Source organism: Dendrobates tinctorius, unplaced genomic scaffold, assembly GCF_039654945.1.
Source record: "Dendrobates tinctorius isolate UK_male_01 unplaced genomic scaffold, ASM3965494v1 ptg000387l, whole genome shotgun sequence".
Lineage (NCBI taxonomy): Eukaryota > Metazoa > Chordata > Amphibia > Anura > Dendrobatidae > Dendrobates > Dendrobates tinctorius.
In genome coordinates this window covers 796,945-822,388 of record NW_027362053.1, presented here as the reverse complement: position 1 = coordinate 822,388, position 25,444 = coordinate 796,945, and positions in this window count along the sequence as shown.

Genomic DNA, 25,444 nt, shown 5'->3' with positions numbered 1-25,444 from the left:
GTAGTTAGAATAACCCAATGCTTCTGCATAATGCCCTTTACCTGGGTCCAATGAGAATTGAATTTTGTGATAATGCGTGGCTTTTGATCCATCAGTCTGTGACTAGAGATCAGTAGAGAGCTCTGTGTTTCAGTCTTGGCCCGTTGGTACGCCGTAGAAACAATTCTGCTAGGATAGTTTCTGTTTTTGAATCGATCCATTAATTTGGAAGCCTCACAACGGAAATCATCATAATTAGTACAGTTTCTTCTGAGCCTTAGATGGAAATACGATTGTGGCTTCCCACCAACCCAAAAAGAGATTGGCCAGGGCCGGGGCACATCTCGCCCCCATGGCCACACCAGAGGGCTGTAGATAGAATGATCTATCAAATAGAAAGAAATTATGTTTCAAAATGAAGTCTAATAAATCAATGACCAATGAGTCATGCATTCTATCTGAGTTGGTTAATGAGACAAAAAAGTACAGAACCGCTGAAATGCCATCGGAATGTCCAATACTAGAATACAAAGATTCTACGTCACGTGTCACCAGAATAGCTCCAAGTGGTAACTCGATGTCTTGACAGATCCTAAGAAAATGTGAGGTGTCCTGAACGAAGGATGGTAGATCCTTAACTAAGGGTTGCAGAAAATAATCCACGTAGACACAAGCCTTCTCACAGAGGCTGCCGATACTGGCCACAATGGGACGGCCAGGAGGTTTGCACAGATTTTTGTGCACCTTCGGCAGCATGTAGAAGGTCTGTGTGATCGGGTGTTCAACCCATAGAAATTTGGACTCCTGGTTGTTAATGACACCCAGATCAAGAGCCCTATCAAGCAGTCTCCTCAATTTAGCTGAAAAAACCCCAGTGGTGTCGGAGGGCAATTTACGATAGAACCTACCATTGTTGAGTTGGCGATGTGCTTCCTTGAGGTGCAATGCATGCGGCCACAAAACCACATTTCCTCCTTTATCTGCCTCCTTAATGACAAATTCTTTATTAGACCTGAGGCTAACAATGGCCGATCTTTCTGCTTTGTTAAGATTCCGGTGGAAGGTACCAGAAGAGGATAAAGAAAGAATATCCTTCTTGACCAATTCAAAAAATATTCGCATGGCCGGGACCAACGAAAATGGAGGAGTCATGGTTGACTTATTCTTATGAGGGAAGCATTTCATACCCATATTAGGAGTGTCTTCCTGGAGTAAATCTAGTAGGTCCTGTAATACTTGTCTATCAGTTTGATCCAAGTTGTCCAACATCTGTGGTCTCTGATGCAGTACCTTCAAAACCAAGTTTCTGCAAAACAAATAAAGATCTTTAATGAGAGTGAATTTATCAAGGGATTGAACAGGAGAGAAGGTCAAGCCCCTCTGTAAGACAGATATTTCAGTAGGTGTGAGTTTGAAGCCAGACAAGTTGATAATATGTAAGGTGTCATCCTGCGCCTGTACATCTGCTGACTCACCCACCAAAATGTGTGATGATGTTATCTGCGGAAGTTCCTGGATTGGTTTTGGAATGGAGGCCTGCATCCCCTGTATCTGGTGGTCCTGGTAAAGGTTTGATTGCCATCTACACCCCCTTCTGACCCGGGGTCTAAATCGCTTTCAGACGATGATAAAAGAAAAATCGCTGCCTGATGTATGGTCAGCAGCCCATCCAACATCCCGTGTATCATCCACTCGTTTCTGAGTCGAGGTCACGGTTCTCTGATTGCCCTGATGTTTCCACTGGAAAGCACGTTGTGAGTCAAAATCCCTCTGATCCCTCTGAAACTTGGATTTCTTCCTCTGTGTAACCTCCTTATCATATTTGTCCAAGATGTCCTTAAGTTTCAATTTAAATCGTTGTACCTGGGTAACCTCATCAAAAGTGGTCAACTTGGCTTCCAATTCCGTGATCTTAATTTTAGTGGCTGCAAGTAATTCTCTATCATGCTCCAAGAGCATGTTCATAATAATGTTCGAACAGCGCAAAAGGCCTTGTTCCCATATGGAACGAAAGCTTGTAGAAGGTTCCCAAGCCGGGTATATAAAGAGTCTAAGACCCCGAGGGACTATATTGGTCCTTATGTATTCTTCTAAACTACGGATATTCCACCAGAGCCTGATGCCGGTTATATGTGTGCAAATCAAATCCGAGGATAACTGTGAAAAATCTGAGCTGGGTGGACCTATATCAGTAGACGAAAAAATATTTGAAGACTGAGCCCGCCATGCTGCCTCCCGGGTGTCCCAATCCATCCTAAACCTGCGGTGATCACCCACACTGGTGAGGCCTGTCCAGTAAACTGATGATCTATAACAAATGAAAAACCCAAAAACAATTAATATTGTTAATGCAAAAATAAAAAGAACATTCATAATAGAATGTGTGCTGCCCAAAATGAAAAAAGCCCCCCACGACGGGGCGGGCCAAAAGGTTAAAGCAATATGTATAATAATTAGGGCACACTAAATATTATGGTAATGACAGGAGGTGCAAAACCAGTAGTCAAAGTTGCAATGAAGGAAAAGAGAAAAGCGCTACCGTAAGTATGCACACTACACCTTAGTATGTGAAAACATGAGTAAACACAGCTTTTATTGGCACACAATATAGACAAGTGCAAGATAAAACATAATTGAAACACATTATGTCTATGACAGCTATTGGCACTGAACTGTCACTGCGTGTTTACACGCAGTGACAGTTTAAATGCATGACGGGCATAGTCCGTCATGATGCGGTAACTTACATCCTGCCATGACGGGCTATGCCTGTCGATGGACGTTAAGGGGCTAATCTAAAAACTGTGTGTACTGAAATGCCCCCCATCTTGTGGCCAAATGAAGGTACTACGCTCTCCCTATAAACCACAGTGCACAACCTATGTACATGGCTGCAACAAGATATAAGACAGTATACACATTATAGATTTAACTTCTAAGGTAATACACCAGTAGGTGTAGCAATACCCTTCATATAAGTGGTAATACACTATAAGTGTAGCAGTACAATAACAACATTTTTGTCATACCCTTACATAGATATAGCAATGCCCAGCAGTAATGCAGAACTGGGTCTGTCAGAGACTCACTTGAGAGTTGATTTAGCACAGCCCAGTTATTATTATTATTATTATTTATTATTATAGCGCTATGTATTCCATGGCGCTTTATATGTGAAAAGGGGTATACATAGCAAAAAACAAGTACAATAATCTTAAACAAAACAAGTAACCAACTGGTACAGGATGAGAGAGGACCCTGCCTGCGAGGGCTCACAATCTACAAGGGACAGGTTGGGATAAAATAGGTGAGGGTAGAGCTGGTCATGCATCGGTTTGGTGGAACAAGAGTTACTGCAGGTGGTAGGCTTGTTGGAAGAGGTAGGTCTTCAGGTTCCTTTTGAAAGTTTCCACAGTAGGAGAGAGTCTGATATGTTGGGGTAGAGAGTTCCAAAGTAGGGGTATACACAGGAAAAATCCTGAATGCAATTCTGGGAAGAGGAAATAATATTGGAGCAGAAAAGGAGATTTTGCGAGTGTAGAGACCGGTGGCAGGCTGGGGCGGAGGGTAGCGCGCTGTGATATTTAGGTAGTGTGGCTGGTAGGCGGCGAAGGTGTGTTGTACTCACAGGAATGGGGGGTGACCCGCTTCTTGACGTCGACAGACACGAGACAGAGGCAGGAATTGCATTCAACAGGTTTGCTTTTATTGGCCGCCCTCACGACGACCAGAACAAAACACGACAGATGTTTCACACTGTTATCTTCCTGCAGACAGGTCCGGGTACCTTCACTTATACACTTTTTTCTGTCAGGCATACTTCGTGGCTCTATCCGCCGTGGCTGCCCTAGGCCAATCCATCACGGCGTTTCACCTTACAAAGTCCACCAATAATCCAGGTCCTCACAGGCCGTCTCTGCCTGTGACCAGTGTCCTATTGTGTCACCCCCCGTGACCGTTTCTACTGTCAAGACTCTCTGAGGGGTCTCCTTTGTGTGACAGTCTCTCCTAACCTGTGAGCTCCCCTGGCTGACTGAAGCTTCTGGAAGCTTACCTCAGTATTTATTCAGACAGACCAGGTAGCCCCACCCTCTGTCACCTGACAGTCACCTCTGTCCAATCAGAGTCACCTTGACCTCTGGTAGTTATGTAACACTCAAAAGACAGTTACATAATCTCTGCCATCGGTGCTCTCTAGTGACCTCTGATGGGCAGTCTGCCACATGACACCCTCTGTCAATCTCTCCATTACAGACAGAACCGTACCCAGCTCAACCTCCCCACATTCCCCCTTCCTTTGACCATTGTCGTCCTCGACAACTGCGTCACGGGGATGAAAGTGGTGTCAGTATCTGGTACTGACATGGTCGTCACCTGGGTAACACATACCTCTCTGCATCACACAGACTGCTGTGTCACACAAACCTTTGGTCACACCGACCCTCTTGTCACACAGTCTTTCCTGCATCACACAGACTTCTCTTACTCAGGCACCCGGTCCATTTTGCCTTCTCTCTGTCCCATCGTCCTTTCAGCTTAACATCGTTAGGGTCGGCGTATTCCACGTACCCGGGACCTGCTGAATACACATTTTCATTTTTCAAATAACATTTTTAACTCACTATACATATTACACATAGCTTCGACATACATTACTTTTTGATGGGTACAACATTTACCCTCTTCTTTGCAGCATTCTACATTAAGTACCATACTATGCTTAAATTACTCACTAGTTTTGTTACCTATATCTACCAGTATCATTATGCAAAGCATTTTTTTTTTTTTTAAATAAAGCATAACAACTTTAAATTTTTAACAAACAAGGACACTAGTGCTCCCCCTTCCTTTGAGGAGAGCACTCCTCCCATATGCATCCCCGCTACACCAAGAGTGGGCACTTACTGTATTACCCAATTTAGGACTTCGAACTGTCCCCAGGTTGTGCAACGGCGCACGACAGTCCCCGGCAATCCATTCAGCAGGATACTCCGGGCCACCTCCTGGCGGCCAATGTTTCGCCAATTAGCAGGGAACTCCAAAGCCGTGAAGTCCCTGGGATGCTAAAAATACCTCTGGGCCTCGAGTGTCCCTGATGCCCGAGACCAAGGAGTCCTTGTCTCTTTCTATGGAGGCTCATACCCCTCAGGGCAGGTGATGACCGCTACCGTATAGCAGCCGCAGGGGCAGTATTCGTTGTAATAGGAGACCGGGTCTCCCTCCCACAGAGCACGTCCATGTCCGATGAGGGTCACATTGAGGTAGTCTTTGTGGCCGGTGGCGAGGTCCCAGATGAACCCGTAGCCTTTAGCGGCGTTAGCATGTACAAGCCGCCCATATGATTGAGGGGTAGTCATGGCTGCCTCTCCCTTCTCGTGTAGCAGTGCCCACACCTCCCACTCTTTGGCTTCCTTCTGTTCATTAATCTCCACAACCCAGGTGGAGGGTCCGGCGTAGGCCGCAGAGTCCAGTGGGCGGGCCGCAGTTGGGACCAAGAACGGGGCAGAGGCGGCCGCGGACATTGGGGAGCAGGCCGCACCCAGTGTCACGGAAGGGACAGAGGCGGCCACAGGCATCAGCGGGTAGGCCGTGGAGCAGGCCGCAGCAGGGAACAAAGCGGCCGCGAGCTCCGGCAAGAAGGCCACAGCAGGGGCCACGGATGGAGCAGCGGCGGCCGCAGATGCCGGTGAGTAGGCCTCGGCGGTCTGGGGCGGGACCGGGGTCTCGTACACGGGGCATGGGGGCGGGATCTGCCTGCGGTGCCGCCGGCTGAGCCGGAGTAACGCTCACCTTCCCCAGCACCGCGGCTCCAAACAGTCCATCCCGCAGCTCCTTCAGCAGCAGATATTCTTCACCCCGCCGTCCTGCAGGGCCAGCCTCCAGGCTCGATTACTCTGCACGGACGGTCGGCAACAGCTCCTCTAGCAGCTGTTCCTGGTAGTCCAAGGTGGCTGCAAACTCCTGTGCTTCTTTTTGGCGCCAAATTGCCACAGCCAATTTTAACAAGGCCTTTTTCGCTCCAGATCCACCTGCAGAAATCCAGCAATTCACAGTCCAATTTTTGTAATCCACAGGGAAAAATAAAATCTTCAACCCACACAGCTTAGGGTCCTTTGATTCTTCTGGCGCAGGCTTACTGCTGAAGATGTTGTATTTGCAGCAATGGATCCTGCCAATTACGCCAAATGTAGAGACCGGTGGCAGGCTGGGGCGGAGGGTAGCGTACTGTGATATTTAGGTGGTGTGGCTGGTAGGCGGCAGAGGTGTGCTGCACTCACAGGAATGGGGGGTGACCCGCTTCTTGATGTCGACAGACACGAGATAGAGGCAGGAATTGTATTCAACAGGTTTGCTTTTATTGGCCGCCCTCACGACGACCAGAACAAAACACGACAGATGTTTCACACTGTTATCCTCCTGCAGACAGGCCCGGGTACCTTCACTTATACACTTTTTTCCGTCAGGCGTACTTCGTGGCTCTATCCGCCGTGGCTACCCTAGGCCAATCCACCACGGCGTTTCACCTTACAAAGTCCACCAATAATCCAGGTCCTCACAGGCCGTCTCTGCCTGTGACCAGTGTCCTATAGGGTCACCTCACGTGACCGTTTCTACTGTCAAGACTTTCTGAGGGGTCTCCTTTGTGTGACAGTCTCTCCTAACCTGTGAGCTCCCCTGGCTGACTGAAGCTTCTGGAAGCTTACCTCAGTATTTATTCAAACAGACCAGGTAGCCCCACCCTCTGTCACCTGACAGTCACCTCTGCCCAATCAGAGTCACCTTGACCTCTGGCAGTTTTGTAACACTCAAATGACAGTTACATAATCTCTGCCATCGGTGCTCTCTAGTGACCTCTGATGGGCAGTCTGCCACATGACACCATCTGTCAATCTCTCTGTCTCCATTACAGACAGAACTGTACCCAGCTCAACCTCCCCACATGAGGATCAGAGGTTGCGTGCAGCTAAGTACCTGGAGACTAGGTCACAAATGTATGGAGCAGACAGATTGTGGATGGCTTTGTATGCCAAGGTTAGGGTTTCGAATTGTAGTCTCTGGTCAATGGGGAGCCAGGAAATGGATTGACAGAGAGGAGAGGCCAGGGGTATAGTGGGGGGGGCAGGTGGATTAGTCGGGCAGCAGAGTTTAGGATACATTGGAAGGGTATAAGAGTATTACAGGGGAGGCCACAATGCAAGAGGTTGCAGTAGTAGTCAAGGAGTGAGATGATGGAGTGAGATGATGAGGGCATACACTAGCGCTTTTGCAGCTTTTTGCAGATTCTTGGTTGAAGAATGTGCAGATCTTGGAGATATTTTTGAGTTGTAGTCAGCAGGAAGTGAAAGGGGCTTGGATATATGGTTTGAAGGAGAGATCAGAGTTAAGGGTTACTCCGAGACAGCAAGCTTGCACGACTGGGGAGAGTGGGCAGCCATTTTAGAAGTTGAGTGAGACAGTAGAAAGATTATGAATTCTGTTTTATCCATGTTAAGTTTTAGAAATCTAGCAGAGAAGAAAGATGAAATAGTGGATAAACATTGTGAGATTCTGGATAGTAAGGAGGTCATAGAATCATAGAATCATAGAATCATAGAATCGTAGAGTTGGAAGGGACCTCCTGGGCCATCTGGTCCAACCCCCTGCTCAAAGCAGGATTCGCTAAATCATCCCAGTCAGATGTCTGTCCAGCCTCTGTTTGAAGACTTCCATTGAAGGAGAACTCACCACTTCTCGTGGCAGCCTGTTCCACTCATTGATCACTCTAACTGTCAAAAAGTTTTTTCTAATATCTAATCTGTGTCTCCTCCCATTCAGTTTCATCCCATTGCTTCTAGTCTTTCCTTGTGCAAATGAGAATAAAGTTGATCCTTCTACAATGTGACAGCCCTTTAGATATTTGTAGACAGCTATTAAGTCTCCTCTCAGTCTTCTCTTTTGCAAACTAAACATTCCCAAATCCTGCAACCTTTCCTCATAAGACAGGGTTTGCAGACCGGTCACCATTCTGGTCGCTCTTTTGTGAACTTGCTCCAGTTTGTTGATGTCTTTTTTAAAATGTGGTGCCCAAAACTGGACACAATATTCCAGATGAGGTCTGACCAAAGAGGAGTAGAGGGAAATAATGACTTCACGTGATCTAGACTGTATGCTTCTGTTAATACATCCTAGAATTGCATTTGCCTTTTTTGCTGCTGCATCACACTGTTGGGTATATCGGGTCCAGAGACGTAGATTTGTGTGTCATCAGCACAGAGATCAATAAAAAGCTGGAAGGAAAGTAAAAGCGCAATAGGGTATTATCTGGGTATTAAGAGATACCTCTAATCAGATTTTACTCACCAGATAGAGACCAAACACAGGCTCATAGAAATATTAGCTGCTGCAGATCCACCGGTTTCCTCATGATCAGCCAGAGTAAAAAAAAATGGGATAAAAAGGTGGATTAACTCCACGCTGCTTGAAAGATAGAAGTCCAAATGGATATTCAGATGAAAAAGTGGCTTTATTCAACACGTTTCGGAGTACTATGACTCCTTCATCAGGAAACCACAAAAGGATTTACTTTTTTATACTTTTTAAATCCTGGAAGCCTACATCAATTCATTAGTCAGGCTGGTGTGAGAGGGTTGCTTGTTGAGTGTGTGAGCTTTGGTATATGTGAGGGGGTCTATAGATTCAAGAGCTGCAGCCGTTTATGATATAAAGCGGCAGCAGCATCTTTATTGTTTAAAGAACTTATGTGTGTAAGAGGGCAAATGGATTCAGAGTGATTGTAGGTTGAGGTGTTTGAGATTTCTGCGAGGGTGTGAAAATTTGTGGAGTAGGGATTGTGCAGCTGGAGAGGAGAAGGAAGAGAATTACTGTTGGATTTTTCAGGCGACTCACTAGACAATAAGAAGATTCTCAAGAAGACTAATGCTGCTGAACTAGGCGGAGAGCTTACATAGTTTTAAGGTTGAAAGAAGACAAAAGTTCATCATGTTTAACCTATAACCTAACATGAAAAGAAGAGTGTAGCGCTGGTCTCTATACACGCTTCCAATCCTCCTCTTCCCCGGCAGGGATGCCGACTTACCACCGTGGCCCCTGTGCCCCATTTCCTCCTCCTACTGCTGCCCCCCAGGGTCTACTCACAGCTCGCAGATCTGCAGCACTGTGCTTATGTCTTGCTCATGTGTGCTCTCGGTCTCTTAAAGGGACAGTGCGTGCCATCCTAAAGTGTCCCCAGTCAAGGGCTGAGAGACACTTATTATTTTAGGCACCTCCACCTGTTGGGAGATGCCTGAGCAACGTGTATGTGGCACCCCTGAGGGTTCAGTCGCCACAGAAGTACTGCACCTCCACCTGAGGTGTGGTACCCCACAATTCAGGTAAGGTGGAGACACCTGACCACACTCCAACACCTGCACCCCACACAACATAGTAGTGTAGAAAAGCACCTTTGGTGGCTCCCTGCTTGGAACACGAAGAGTGCTGGGAGGTGGGTGGAGCTTAGTCTGCACAAGAGAGCGGGAGTTCTTTAGGACTAGGTCAGTCTGACTAGGTCAGTCAGTGAGAGAAGATCCCCTGAGTGGGATGGATGAAGGAAGTGCTGCAGCAGACTTCAGTGACCTGAGTCTGCTGGCACAGGAAAGAGATATACAGAAAGCCTAATTCTCCATAAGAAAGATTGATTTGTACGGACCGTAAGGAGAAGAAGTGAACTAAGGGTTAGGATTAGAGCAGAGCCCTTCCTCAAGTTCTCAGCACATGGCCGGGGTCTGGTCCCTGAGGTTGTATGGATGCTATTGGTCCTGCAACAGATACCGGAGGAATAGAAGTTGTCACCACTTTATTCCCACACAAGACTTGGGGGCACAACAGCAACGAAAGTGAGCCGGGACTTAGTAGCAAGGAGTCCCCGAAGCAGGCTACAGCTGTCTGCCATACAAGCAGAGTTCTAAGAACATCTGAAAGGAGGAACTCCAGTGTAACTCAGTACTGTGAGTACTTCAAATAGGTGCTAGAAGGGAGACGTTCAGAAATGGCACATATGTTGGCAGAGTGTTGGAACGGGTACTTCATCTTGCCTGGAGGTTGGCTGAGCCCCTGACCTGGAGGACACGGCACCGAGGCGGGCACCTGTATGCACAACAGACTGTGAGTAAAGCTTTGGAACTACATGCCCTGGTGTCCTCCACTTATACCTGTGCCAACACACTCAGCACTGCTACATCGCTGTGCCTGACACTGCACCATCTACGTCTCCTCCCTATCTCTTCACCTACACTGCCCTGGGACTACTGCCCTACCTGTGGAGGGCCACAACATTCTTGCTGCACCACACCATCTGTCCCAGAGGATCTGTCTGCAGCGTCGGCTTAACATCTTCATTGCCGAACACCACAGGTGGCGTCACGAATCATTCACTTATAAACTTTAATCCTCATCATCCACATGCTCAACATTCCCCTTTTACAATGGACGCCCGGGCCACGGACCGGGTCACCGCCGCCGTGACAACTCCCATTGAAACCAACGGGCCCGGTACCGAGTACCCCGCTGCCCTGGGTGCGAGGGCGATCCATGTATACTCTGCCTGTTTGCATATTTGCTGGTTTTCAGGAACCTGTTTTAATTCAGCTTCCTGTACCTGCCAGTGCCTGCCTATATACCAGCCATACCTGCATGCACCTGCCGTGCCTGCCTGCATACCAGCTGTACTTGCCTCAATCTTCAAGTACCCACCTGTATACCAGCCGAAACTGCCTGAACCTGCTAGTGCCTGCCTGTACAGCAGCCATTCCTGCCTGCACTTGCCAGTGCCTGCCTGTATACCAGCTGTTCCCTCCAGAACCAGCCGTTACTGTATTCCTGCCGTGTCTGCCTGTACCACTCGAGCTTTGTCTTTCTAGGCCGTTCCAGCTCAGTGTCCTTGGGGGTCAGCACCTGGTGTCCATCTGGAGCCAAGTCTAACCCCACCATCAGGCAAAGAGTCAGGTGTTCACCTAGTTACGTCCCTCCATGCTCTCCTCTAACCAAGGCACAGTGGTTCCACCACTGCTTCCATTACAGATTGCTCAGGCTCCGGAACCTGCTGGCTATCCACCCTCTCCAGTCTCTAACTTTTACCAGGAGGTCTCTCACCAGAGGGACCAGCAAGACAAAATCATGTCCTAACTGCAGACTGTGGCCACCCACTTGGATACCTTTACATCTGCCTCTGCATACATCGCTGCTCAATCTGCGTCGCCCTCAGCCGTGACTCTCCAGTCCACCTGCTATGTTCCTAGTTATGGACCACATCTGTCTGCTCCACCATGTTATGACAGTGTTCCTACTCTATGCTGAGGATTCATCAATCAATGCACGTTGCACTTTGAGCTCTTGGCATATAAATTCTCCTCACACCATGCTAAAGTGGCATTCATGATGTCTCATCTTACTGGTGAAGCCCCGGTAGGGCTCAATCCTCTTAGGGAGAGAGGAGATCCTCTAGTCTCCAACCTCCCGACTTTCCTAGAAGCCTTCCGCAAGGTTTTTAGATGTACCAGGTCGTGTTTTCTCTGCAAAATCCTCACCTCTCCGATTGCACCAAGGAAATCTCACTATGGGCCAGTATGCTGTCTGTTTTCGTACTTGTCACGTGGACCCGTCCTGTGTGACGCGACCAGTAGTCCGGTAACTAAAACAACAGGACGCAGCACGGGATTCTGTCCTGTGTGACACGGCTTGTCTGTGTGACAAGGGGTAGGGAAACAGTTACAATGGTGGGCCCTGCGATAGGGAAAGGGGACATGGAGACCTCCTGCACTCCCCTGAGTCAGTGTCCCTAACGCTCCTAATGTTCCCTATGTCGGTTCCGCACCGGGCGCCGATCACGAACCTGTCGCCCTAGCACACCCTACTCCTATCCCTTGCTAGGGAGCTGGGTGGCGCAGGCACTGGCCCCACTGCTTCACTAATACACACTAAGGAAAAACACAAACAAGGATACACCACTTAGCTTTACTCTGTTGCACTTGCTCCTGTCAACAGAGTCCACCACCAGCATGCAGCTCTCCTCCTGAATCGCTGCCACCAAGCTCTGTCAGAGCTAAGGAAATCCCCTATGACTCCTTTCACACCAGGCTCTGTCAGAGCTGCTCTCCAGCTTCTTCCTCCACCAAGGATGGTTGAAATGAACTCTATCACCAACACTGATTGCAACACCTGTGACTCTTTTATAGCAGAGCCAGCAATCACACCTGCATTATAATCATGTGCACTGAAACGAAAGAAACAAGTGCAATGACGCTCACCACCACCGGGGGGAAACTCAGAACAAACGACACCACAGTGCAATAATCCTAATGGCCACCGGGGGCAAAAACCAACGTTAAGCACAGCTTAGGGAAAAAAAAAAGGTTACCTCGGTATAAATAGACTCAGAGACAGAGAGACTGAGAGAGTACAACACAGCTGGACATTCTGCAAAACACCCAACGGACAAGAGACAGGACTGTAGCAAATCCATCTTGACACCATCACGAGGGAGATGGATCTATCATTATATAGGAAACAACCTAGGGGTTTTCAGCCCCGGTTGGAAGGATACAGTTTTGCTCCATTGAACATTGCTGAACCATGGATACATTTGGAGAAAGCCAGGATTGGGACCCACTGGTCACCTTGCTCCAAGGAGATGTTCAGATAAGCCAGGTGGTGACTCTCGTGTCAACTGGCTTTGGACCTTGTATAGACTCTATGGACTGTCATCTCCCTAAGCTTGTCATTACCTCCTTTCTGTGTGTGTATCACAGGTGGGGTAGCCAACCCTGCGAGCTCTGACGTAACATCTGCCTTTATCGCGACGGGTCAGCAGAATGGTGAGACTCTGTAATGTGCACCATCTTGGGGAATTTTGCTGCGACTGTTCTATGTGTTGTCTGCCTGTTTTGTGCCTCAATAAAGCATTGCCACTCTGTTTTACCCTTACCCTGCACTGTCTGAAAAAAAAAAAATAAAAAACAAATCTGAACTGAGAAAAGTAAGTTAATGTATATGCACAATGTAAGTGCATATTAACACATGACCATTAACCAGAGAAAACAAAAAGCAAAAAACACAAATATCCTGAACTAAAAAGTAAAAAATACACACTATACTACTCTAGTATATTTTTTACTTTTTAGTTCAGGATATTTGTGTTTTTTGCTTTTTGTTTTCTCTGGTTAATGGTCATGTGTTAATATGCACTTACATTGTGCATATACATTAACTTACTTTTCTCAGTTCAGATTTGTTTTTTATTCATTTCATTGTGCATTCAGTGCATATATGGGTGTGACCGCCCTCTTTCTGAGCTGGGAAAGCCATCCAGTCTGGCCTAAGCTGTTACTAGTGGTTCAGCCGCTCGACCCTTATTCACATTCACGCCACTTGGCAAGTGAAAAGGTTTTAAATACTAGAGTAGGAACTGTCCCACAAGGGTTGCCGTGACGTGGTGGGATGGCTTGTACATTATTTTGATCAAAATTATGTTTACTAAATACCCTTATTATTATTATTACCTTTATGCATTATTTGCAGTATATTTTTTACTTTTTAGTTCAGGATATTTGTGTTTTTTGCTTTTTGTTTTCCCTGCATTGTGTGAGTAGCATTATGCCCACGTTAACGGGAAAGCGATCATTAGGCGGGACGATCCCTGTTCCAATGCTATTCCGGCTAGCGGACTTGGGTGCCAGCCAACCCCCCGCTCCCCACACTTGGTGGCAGCAAGTGGGATACTACTTAGCCCGGCAGAACCGGGGGAACGGCAGGGGACTGGTGTTCTCACACACCGTCCAGGACTCCACAACCAGGGAGGTATACAGACAGACACAGCAGACCATTGTTGAGGCATGCACAGCAGGTTTCAGACACTACTATGTCCAACCCCACCAACTCGGCCTGGGTTAGAAGACTAGAGTAGATGTATGACCTCAGCAAGAAGTAGCAACTAAAGGAGATGTGCCAGCTTCAACGGATTGAATGGAATTTAATCCAGGAACTACGGATTGCGGAGGAAGCCATGTGTGGACCCAATGGATACCAGTTGTTACTCTTCAATTACGTGTGGCGTTTACTTTCGTAAGGAGGACATGGAATATGCTCTGAGGAAGTTGGATGATAGAATGTTTTGTGTCATAAAGGTGAGACCTCTTACATTCGTTACTGTGCTTAAAGGCATATGTGGACTGCTCCTCATAAGTGGAGAAGGATGATCGGAATCCTATCACATCTGGCTAATTAAGATGGGGGAGCAATGTGCAGAAACCAGAGTATATCTTAAATATCCAGACGACTTTGTTTTGCAAACCAAGAAGAATTGACTTTTTATCTGCATGTTGGCTTTTAAGTGTTGATTTCTGGTGGGTCAAGAAAACAGACTTTCATTAGTGTCAGCCTGTAATAGTAACTTGTAAGCTGATATGTCATATAACACAGTGTGTGCTTATCTTTGATGACTATTGATGTTTACTGATATGCTAATTGTGCATTGTATTATGAAGCCAGTTTGTAAACGGGACGATCCCTGGTCCATGCAGTTCTGCTAGAGGACTTGGGTACCAACCAACCCCCTCCTTTCTCCAAACCGACCTTCCAGTATCGGCCGAATGTGCCATCATCTGGGCAGTTGTGGATCGCTGCTTTAAGATGGCACATTTTACTCCGCTGTCCGGTCTCCTGTCCACTTCTGTGTGTACCAAGAAGTTCATTCAAGATACCTCCATAGGTTACCTCTCCATATAATCTCTGATAGCAGCATTCAGTCTACATCTCGCTTCTGGAGGGCAACCTGCAAACTACTAAATATCACTTCGGACTTCTCTTCAGCCTAACATCCACAATCCAATGGCTAGGCAGAGTGGGTCAACCAGATCCTGACCAACTTTCTGCGGCACTTCTTCAATACCTACCACAGTGATTGGGCCGAACTCCTGCTTTGGGCCAAATTCTCCTACAATAACCATGTGAGTGAGTTATTCCATTTTTAGTTGTGTTTGGTCAACACCCTAGCATTCAATTTCCTGTGGCTATGACCACTGACATCCCTGCGGCCGGTGCTCTCATTATGGATTTCTTCAGAATTTGGGAGAACACACAGACCACATTAGTGAAGTCTTCTGAATGGATGAAGAGACACGCAAACAAGAGGCATCTGGATTTGCCTTAATTCCATGCTGTGGACAAGGTTTAGATTTTTTGGAAGTTTGTCTGCCTCAAGCTACCTTCGTAATAGTAAGGTTCTTGTTTTATCTGTCCTTTCAAGGTTCTCAAACAGATAAATGCTGTATCTTATAACCTCAAGTTCTCAGCCTCTTAACGTTTTCCCAATTCATTCCATGTGTCTCTCCTCAAGCCTGCTATCTTACACTCCTTCTTCAATGACCCGGGTACCACTCCTGCTCCAGTGAGCTTTGAAGATGTCTTTGAGGTAGACAATACTTTGTCTTCTAAGAGGATACGAGGAAAAAAAAATTCTAGTATATTGGAAGGGGTCCGGTCCTGAGGAGACGTTGTGGGAGCCCAAAAAGAATATCCATGCCCCTCTCCTCATGCAGAGATTTTTGCAGGCTTGAAGAAGTGTGGCATAATGGGGAGTGTTATGATTGAGTCACCGTAGGAGGCAAAAACAGAAATGCTAGCTAAGTCCAGAAAACCAGAGAAGTTGGCAGCTATCGGATTGCAGACCCCTGAACCTATCAACACAACTAGCAGTAGCCGTGGGGGGTTCCTACGATGCCCTAGACCCCTCGATCACAGCCGGAGAAATAAATAGGCCTAAAGAAAGAAAGGGGAAAACCAAACTGCCCCAGAGCAGACCCCAAAGCAATAGGCAGCCCCCAACATATAATGACGGTGAAGCAAGATGAAAACACCAACACAGGCAGAAAGATAGACTGAGCAAAGACGGGGCCCAAGCTAGCTAGATAGAAAAGGACAGGAAGGCTGCTGTCTGCAATCCGTGAAAAACCCTATGAAAATAAGAGCCAACAGACTGACAGTGAAAAAGGCCCTGAAGACGCTAGGCTTCAAAACAGCTATGTCAGTACTCAGGAATATTCTGAAGACAGAGCTACAGGCAAAAGGAGATTCAGCTCACCCCAGCAGGGAATGGCAGAATCCAGAAAAGCAAGGAAAACAAAAACAAAACACTAATGCTAACAGGCAAAGCAGAAAAACTTAGCTTTAGAGGAGCAGGAATCAGACTGGTGTCCTAGAAGTCCACAGAGAAATCACCCGCAGGGCAGAAGGGCGTCGGCAGCCTTATATCCAGTCCGTGACTCCACTCAGCCAGTCATCCTCATCAGGCTCAGGTGCCTGATAATCAGGCTCATTACCTTCCTTCACCAGAATAGGGAGTTCACCAGACCTCAGTGACGAAGGGGAAAATGAACTCACAACAGGGGAGGTACTGTAGTGCCACATGCTTCCCATCCTCCTCTCCCTAACTTGCTCTGCTCACCCCTGCGGCCCCCATCCCACACTTTCTCCTCCTCATGCTGCTGCCTGGGGTCCGCACACAGCTTACAGTTCCCTGGGGCTCTGTGCTTAGGTCACGCGTGCTCCTGGTCTCTTAAAAGGACAGTGTGCACTGTTTTAAAGTTTCGCCAGCCAAAGGCTGAGAGACACTTGCTATTTAAGGCACCTCCACCTGCTGGAAGGTGCCTAAGCAACATGTATACTCTGCTTGTTTGCATGCTTAGCTAGTTCTCAGGTCCCTGTTCTAGTTTATCTTCCATTACCTGCCTGTACCTTTCTGTGCCTGCCTGTATACCAGCTGTATCTGCCTGCACCTGGTGTGCCCTTCAATATAACAGCTGTACTTGCCTGCACCTGCTAGTACCTGCCTGTATACCAGCTGTACCTGTCTGCACCTGCCAATGCCTGCCTGTATACCAGCCATGTGAAAAATGAGGCTGAATGAACTCATGGAGATCAACATCCAACACTGCGGAAACACCATCACATGTTTCTCAACCCAGTGATTCTAGAGCAATGCCCCCATCCCTTATGGGAAATATGCAAAAACATGCAAAACACAAGCCGCGGAGACACCATCACATGTTTCTCAACGCAAGTAATGACTAGCCAGGTCTTTCCCCGGGAAGGAACAACCACGGGAAGGGCAGTCTCCAATGAAGGAAACCACCTATGCCAAAACATGGTATCCATCCACAGACAGCTGTTTCTTTTTTTTTTTTTTTTTTTTTTTTTAAACCATTCAGGTTAGTTATAAACAACTCAATATAAGCTCATCAACTTAAACATCGTTGTTTCAACTCTCATCATCATGGTTCATATTTATTTTAGTATAACAAACCAAGGGTATACACAAAAGACATCCTGAGCATCAATAAACATCTCTAAAATTCACTGATATTTCATCAGGTGCTGCCATTTTTTAAATTTCCAGACACCCTCTGCATCAGAACCACCACTGCTTTCGCTGTCTAATTTATAAATCAAGTATAATCTAGAAAGGATCAGCCCGACACACTTATTCACAGATACATGCTTCTCTTTGAAAATTCCTAAATTCCTCACATCCCACAAACTCTGCATCACACAAGTCATAATTAACCATAGGATTCTATTTTTCTTACGATCACATGCACGAATTCCAAACATCGCAACACGCCAGTCAATAAAACTCACACCTGCTAACTCCTTACACAACCCACCTACACACTTCCACACACTGCACGCGTAATCACAGTCCCACATAGTATGCCACACATCCTTCCCTTGGTCACACATCAGTTCTGGTCAGACCTCGTCTCTTCTGAACCTGTCGCACAGGCAAAACATTGTGCAAGGACATCCATACAATATCCCTTTGTCTATTAGACATCCCGTGCGTTCCCAAACTCTTCAATGCAACCGAAACTTCATTCCCTCTCAACCCCACAATATTACATTCCACATCATTCTTACGTATTATTTTCATCACATTCTTAGCCATTCTAAAATCATTCATCGGTGCACTCAGTAAATCATGCTTCCTCACAAACTTCTCAATCACCTCATACCAGACCGGACACTGGAAAGCAACAGGCACTCTAGCATCCCTCTTTCTCCAACATAAGCCATATAACATCCAAGCAGCAGAATAACTTGCCATATACGTTCCCTTATTTCCTTTATTCAGCAAAATAACAACAGTTTTGATATACTGAAGCCCCAGAAAAATCTCAATGTTTGGAAAGGCCATGCCACCATGGTGACACGCCTTGAAAAGACTCTCTCTCTTAAGTTTCTCTATTTTACTGCTCCAGAAAAAAGTAAAAACTAACTTTTCCACTCTTTTTATTTTCCTACATGATGGTGGAAAAACTGTTGCAATAAAAACCAAAATCGGAAGAATCACCGCTTTTATGACCAAAATCTTACCACTCAAGGTCAAGTCTCTCAGTCGCCAAAAATTTAACTTACGTTCTATGCGCAATCCACACTCCTCTCAGCTCTCCTTACCTTCCAAGTCCTTATTAAATAATACTCCCAGCACTTTGATAGCACCCTCCTCACACTTTACCCCCTCCATTTTAACCCTGTCATCCCCAAAACATTTAAAACTACATTTATTCCAATTCACTCTAAAGCCAGATGCACCACAGAAAAACTCCAGAAGCAACTTAACCCTACTCATAGATGCAACACTTTCACTCACAGCCACAACATCATCCATATATCCATGCTTCCCACCACTCCCAGGTGCCAACAAACCTCGCATCATTTTATCATGTCTCACCAAGCACAACAGAGGTTCAATCACACATACAAACAAGACAGGGGACATGGGACACCCCTGCCTTACACCAGACTTAATATTCACTTTCTCACTCAACCACCCAATAACAAGAAACTCACTTGACACACAATCATACAAAGACATTATCCCATTCACAAATTTTTGAGGAAAACCCATTCTCTCCAGAATTTTAAACAAAAACACATGCGAGACCCTATCAAACGCTTTCTCAAAATCAATTGACAGAACCATACACTTCCGTTTCCTTCCCATGCAGTCTCCAATCAAATCCCTTAATAACAATAAGTTATCACTCATACTTCTTCCAGGCACAGCACACACTTGATCCTCATCCACAACACTACCAATCACCTCACGCATACGATTCGCCAACAATTTGCTATAGATTTTGTAATCTGCGTTCAGCAATGTTATAGGTCTCCAATTCTCTAAACACTTTCTCTCACCTTTCTTATGCACAAGCACAACCACCCCCTCTTTCATTGATTCACACAACTTACCACTCTCCCACATATACTTACATATCTCAGTCAAATCAGCACCCAGAAAATCCCACGCCTTCACATAGAATTCTACCGGCAATCCGTCTTTACCTGGTGTCTTATTCTTTTTAGCACTCTTCATCACATTTTCTACTTCTTCCATAATTACGTCCTCATTCAAAATATCACATTCTCCACTATCCAACTTGTTCTCTAACCCATTCAGCACTTCTGAAACAAGACCAGAATCAATCCATTTTTTATCATATAACTTGCTATAGAACCTATTCACCTCCTTTATCACATTGTCACCTGACACACACAAACCATTCCTATCCAGGATTATATCCATATCAGCCTTTCTCCCATTCATTTTCTTAAAAAATAACCTCGTGCACTTTTCATCTTTCTCAAGATGTTCTATTTTGGTGCAATAGATGATTTCTTTCCCTTTTTCATCCATAACACTCTTTAATTCACTCTTTGTCTCAGCCAGCAGATCAGACACATCCATGCCACTTTCTCCACACTTCCTTAACCAGTCTAAGTGCCTGTTTAAATCATTAAATCTACTCCGATAAATAGCAGCTTTTTTATAGCCCCACTTTTTGAAGAATTTTTTGCAACACACCTTAACCCAGTCCCACCATTCCAGTACACACGCAAAATCCCTCTTACATACTCTCCACTCTTTATACTTTATTTTTAATTCATTCATCACATCCTCATCTTCTAAAAATCTTACATTCAGCTTCCAAACCCCACCCCCATACACACGGTCATCAATCGCACTAAACACACCTCTCAAACACTCATGATCAGAAAAAGGTACAGCATTTTGTTCAAAATTCATACACAACATATTTTTGGAAAACAACATTTTATCTATCCTGGATGCAATACCACCCCTATCAGCATGGTACGTTGGCGGTGGTGGAAAGCCAAATTTCAGAGCAGCAGCATCTAGAAGGGAGAAATCAGAAATATGATTGGATAACTTTTTACCAGTTATGTCACAATTCCCTTCTGTGGTGCAATTAAAGTCTCCAACTTAAACTGTAGGCATTTTGCCCGGAAGAAACAAACTTAATTTTTCCAAAAGAGCCAGACGCTCCTTTTTCCTGTCATGTCCTGATGGACAGTACACATTAATAATTCTATAGGCAATAGAATAAAATACCTGCGCTGGTTAACTATATCCAAATATAGGAATACTAGACGAATCCCTTTAAGGGACAAAAAGAGCATAAATGAAGAATCAAAAATCAAATGCAGCATAAAATAACCTTGATAAATATGTATAATAAGAGCCACCAATTAGGTGAATTTGGGTTAATGTGCCACTTACTTCATTTTGGTTGTAGAGCTGCAAATAGATCCAGCGTGTGCCGCATGGAATGATGGCTGTATCGCGGTAATGGGAGCAGAGACGCGACACCAAGGAGGCGTCCCTCCTATAGATGGTGGTGTACACACGTCTCTGGGGGTAACAGCCGCTGGATGTAAAAAACAATGGCGGCGCACTCCGCCAACGCGTTTCTAAGGTCTACGGACCTTCTTCATCAGCCCTGATGAAGAAGGTCCGTAGACCTTAGAAACGCGTTGGCATCTATTTTGGCCTGCACGCGCTCCCATCCTTTCCCTCTGGTGACGTCACCTGACCTCCCCGCCCTTGCTCCAGCCGCTGCACGCCGGCGGCGCCTCTTGGCCGGAGTGCGCCGCCATTGTTTTTTACATCCAGCGGCTGTTACCCCCAGAGACGCGTGTACACCACCATCTATAGGAGGGACGTCTCCTTGGTGTCGCGTCTCTGCTCTCATTACCGCGATACAGCCATCATTCCATGCGGCACACGCTGGATCTATTTGCAGCTCTACAACCAATATGAAGTAAGTGGCACATTAACCCACATTCACCTAATTGGTGGCTCTTATTATACATATTTATCAAGGTTATTTTATGCTGCATTTGATTTTTGATTCTTCATTTATGCTCTTTTTGTCCCTTAAAGGGATTCGTCTAGTATTCCTATATTTGGATATAGTTAACCAGCGCAGGTATTTTGTTCTATTGCCTATTGTTTGTTCTTTTGGGTGTGCACAGACCCAATATATATACCAGCAGCGGTTACCTTATATATATCCAACCTTTCCACACTAGGAAGCGCCAGTGTATATTTGTTACGTCACATTAATAATTCTAGCCCGCCACCCCCTAGAGCTAACATGTGCAATTATACATCTACCCACTTTTACTACCGTGTAGCTATCTAAACTAATTTCCCTGTTACCCATTAATATCCCTACACCATCATTCCTATTAACACATGAGCCAGATCATACATGCTGTCCGTAAGGCCAGTCCTTCTCGCTTGGAGCATCCACAATCCCACATTCCTGAAGACAAAAGATGTGAGCATTCATCTGTTTAATATAATCTAGAACGATTGCCCTCCTGAATTTGGATCTAATTTGCCTGACATTCAGGGATGCAATGCCCCAACCAGCTTGGGGAGCCATAACATGACTGTGTTATTTACATGACGACAAACACGCCACTTCCTCTTCAGCCGTTTTCGTCTTCCATCTGGAACTGCAACTCCTCGAATTTGTTTACGTCTGCGGGAATGCCTAAAAAAGCATTGGTGTCAGGAGAGAAGACATTCTGAGGGTAACTACGTTCACTCACCGGACTTAAACCAACTTCACCTGGGTCTGCCCAATCCATTCTGGGCTTCTTACAGGAAGTTCCGAGCTCCTCATCCTCAGAGGACCTCGCAAGAGTGAAGTCACCTTGATCTCCACAACTGACCGACTCCTCCTCAGTAGCAAACCAAGATACACTGGGGGTATTGCCCAGAGTACCCTCCAACTCCCCCTCCCCACAGACATCAGACTGATGAGGGAGCTCACATTCAACATCAGTAACATCCAAAACTGCCACCTCTGGGCTGGGAGACTCCGTTTGGAGCAGGGTCTCCTCATGTGCATCCATGATTTCAGGTTCCTCAATAAGATCCGGGTCTGAAACCTGTGGAATGTCAACAACAGCAGCAGGGGGTGCAGCTGCCCCACCTGAGACCTCAGCGTAAGACCTAGGACTGATCCTGGCCTTACAGTCCTGATACTTATGGCCCTCCTCACCACAAGCATTACACATAACAGGATTTGTGCAGTCTTTTGCCATATGGCCAGAAGCATTGCAATTCCTGCAAGTTGGCATCTCCTTGCAACTATCCTGGGTATGCCCGAAATTATCCTGGACATCTGGAAAGAACAAAAAAACAGTATTTTTCCCAATTGAAAAATTAAGAGGGGGGTAATGGATGCCTCCCGAGCCTTGGGGATCCATCCCAAATCTCACAAAAAATTTGTACTCCCCAGTCCAGAGCCCTTCTCCATTCAGGACCCTGTGGGAGTACTGAACATAAATGCAATGTCTTTTCAAAAATAAAGCAATGTCCTCCAGGGAAACAAAAGGATTGTGCATGAAAACTACAAGTGGGATATCTCCCTTAGAGTACAGCACAGTAAAGGTAAGACCTTCCAGCAAAGGATTTGCCACTCCATTTTTCAGGGCAGTAAACAAATTCTGGCAAGCCGCCATAGAAGATAGCACCAGTACATACCTGCCTTCTCTCCTAAACTCCTGCAGGCATATTATATCGGACTTCCGAATCTTCAGGATGTCATAAAACACCATGTTGACCAAATATCCCAGGGTAAAATGCAACTTCTTATCTTCAGCGATGTCAATCCTGAATCCATTATTGACCCGGCTATCACCGGTCCCAGAGAATTGAAGTCGGACTCCCATCGTCCACAACCCTAAGGATCTCCTCCTTGAAACCTCCTGGCTATCTCCCAAAAGCAGCGACCGGCTTAAGCCACCGAAGTGGCGATGCCGGAAGGCCAAGAGACAGCACTCAAGAAACTTTGCCCCTCATCAGTGTGGAGTAGGAAACTGGCTAGTAGGAGCAATGCCTAGTAAAAGACTGTGAAAAATGAGTATGAATGAACTCATGGAGATCAACATCCAACACTGCGGAGACACCATCACATGTTTCTCAATGCAGTGATTCTAGAGCAATGCCCCCATCCCTTATGGGAAATATGCAAAAACATGCAAAACACAAGCCGCGGAGACACCATCACATGTTTCTCAACGCAAGCAATGACTAGCCAGGTCTTTCCCCGGGAAGGAACAACCACGGGAAGGGCAGACTCCAATGAAGGAAACCACCTATGCCAAAACATGGTATCCATCCACAGACAGCTGTTTCGGGGTATTGCACCTCATCAGTGTGGAGCAGGAAACTGTGGAAGGATACCAAATTATTGGGGGCATTGCTCTAGAATCACTGCGTTGAGAAACATGTGATGGTGTCTCCGCAGTGTTGGATGTTGATCTCCATGAGTTCATTCATACTCATTTTTCACCGTCTTTTACTAGGCATTGCTTCTACTAGCCAGTTTCCTACTCCACACTGATGAGGGGCAATACCCCGAAACACCTGTCTGTAGATGGACTTGCCTACTAAAAGCCATTATGTGCCACCGAAGGAAAACCTTTATGGTCACACTAGGCAGATGAGAGGATGCTTTAGATGCGGGCACTGTATGGCATGTAATAATGTCCTTCGAACAGATTCATTCTCATCTGCTGACGGTTCTAAAAACTATACTATTAGGGATTATGTTTCCTGTAATAGTGTTAATGTGATATACTACGCTACCTGTGGATGTTCCCTTATTTATATAGGCTTAACATCAAGGGAATTACGGGTACGCGTACGAGAGCATGTTCGTGATATCGCTGCGGCAAAAAAAGTGAAAAATGATTTGGATTTGAAAACAATCCCTCGACACTTTAGAGCTGTGCACAATTGTGACCCTTCGAGCTTTATGGTATGAGGAATTGAGATAGTTGACACTGGGATCAGAGGTGGCAATGTAAAAAAATTGCTCGCACAGTGAGAATTAAAATGGACAGTGATGCTGGGTACAATGAAGCCTGCGGGCTTGAATGACTCCCTTAATTTCGGCCCTTTTTTGTAATGTAAAGATGTATGGGGTATACAGTATGCCCTCTACCTTGTTTTTTTAGGGGTGTGGGGATTATTTTGTGATTTTAATTATTTTCTTTTTTTCATTTAGTTACCTGTTGTTATGTGTGTATGTATCTGTGAATGAAAAATATACTTCATGTAAATGAGATGATGGATTCCTCTACAACTTAAGATGATTGAAGACTACTGGAACAATTATTCTGATGGTGTAGCCAGCGCATCTGGATTTGAGAGGACGCCTTTGTCTTTGTCTTTTTTCTTTCTTTTTTTATTTTTGTATTATTGAATTTTTGTTCACTGTTGACTGCGTTATTATATACTGTGTCCCTTTCTCGGCGCTGTTGTAGTGCGCCTGCATGGGTCTCCCAGGTTCCTTGGCCCGGACTGTCCGGCACAGCCTGTGTCATCATGCGACGGGGGACTCTCTGTCCCCACTCGCTTTTCGGCAGGGCACCGCCGGATATCTGGGGCTGATGAACGCTGGGGATCTGCGCATGCGCCGCCCATACACGGCGCCCTGTTAGTGGATCAGCTGACAGTCATGTGATTAATTATGATGCCATAAAAAGGTCCTGTGCCCACATCCATTACACTTCCCCTCGAGAAAGCTAACAGGGGTTAGTGAAACGCGCTTCGGGGTGTCCCGAACGTGGCAACCGTGCTTTTCAATGTAAGTACTCACTCCTTGCCTTTTACCCCGCTCCTCCTTTTTGCTCACTTGTTGATATTTCCACGGGGTTGCTTATACTTTAAGCGGGACAATAGAGGCTATATGGCTAGCCAGGTCCTATTCCATGCGCCATGGGGATTTTTTCTCACAATGTGACTTTACTGTTTAACTCTTTGTAGTTATGGGGGATGGTAATTTGGGGTAAGTTGCTTTGGCTATTACTTCTGGTCAGCTCGGTGTCACACATTTCCCGGCTTTCTGGTGTCTTATCTAAATGCATTGTCTATATATGTGCTATGTTTTAACTTTTGTACATGTCAATAAATATCATATTTTACTTAAACTCCTGTGGTCCTCTGGTTTTGAACCATCCAATTTCAGCCTGTTACATTGAGGTGTAATCTCTACTGGGCCAGAGACAATAGTTCAGCGTCCTCAAATCTATAGTGAGATTCAAATTCTCA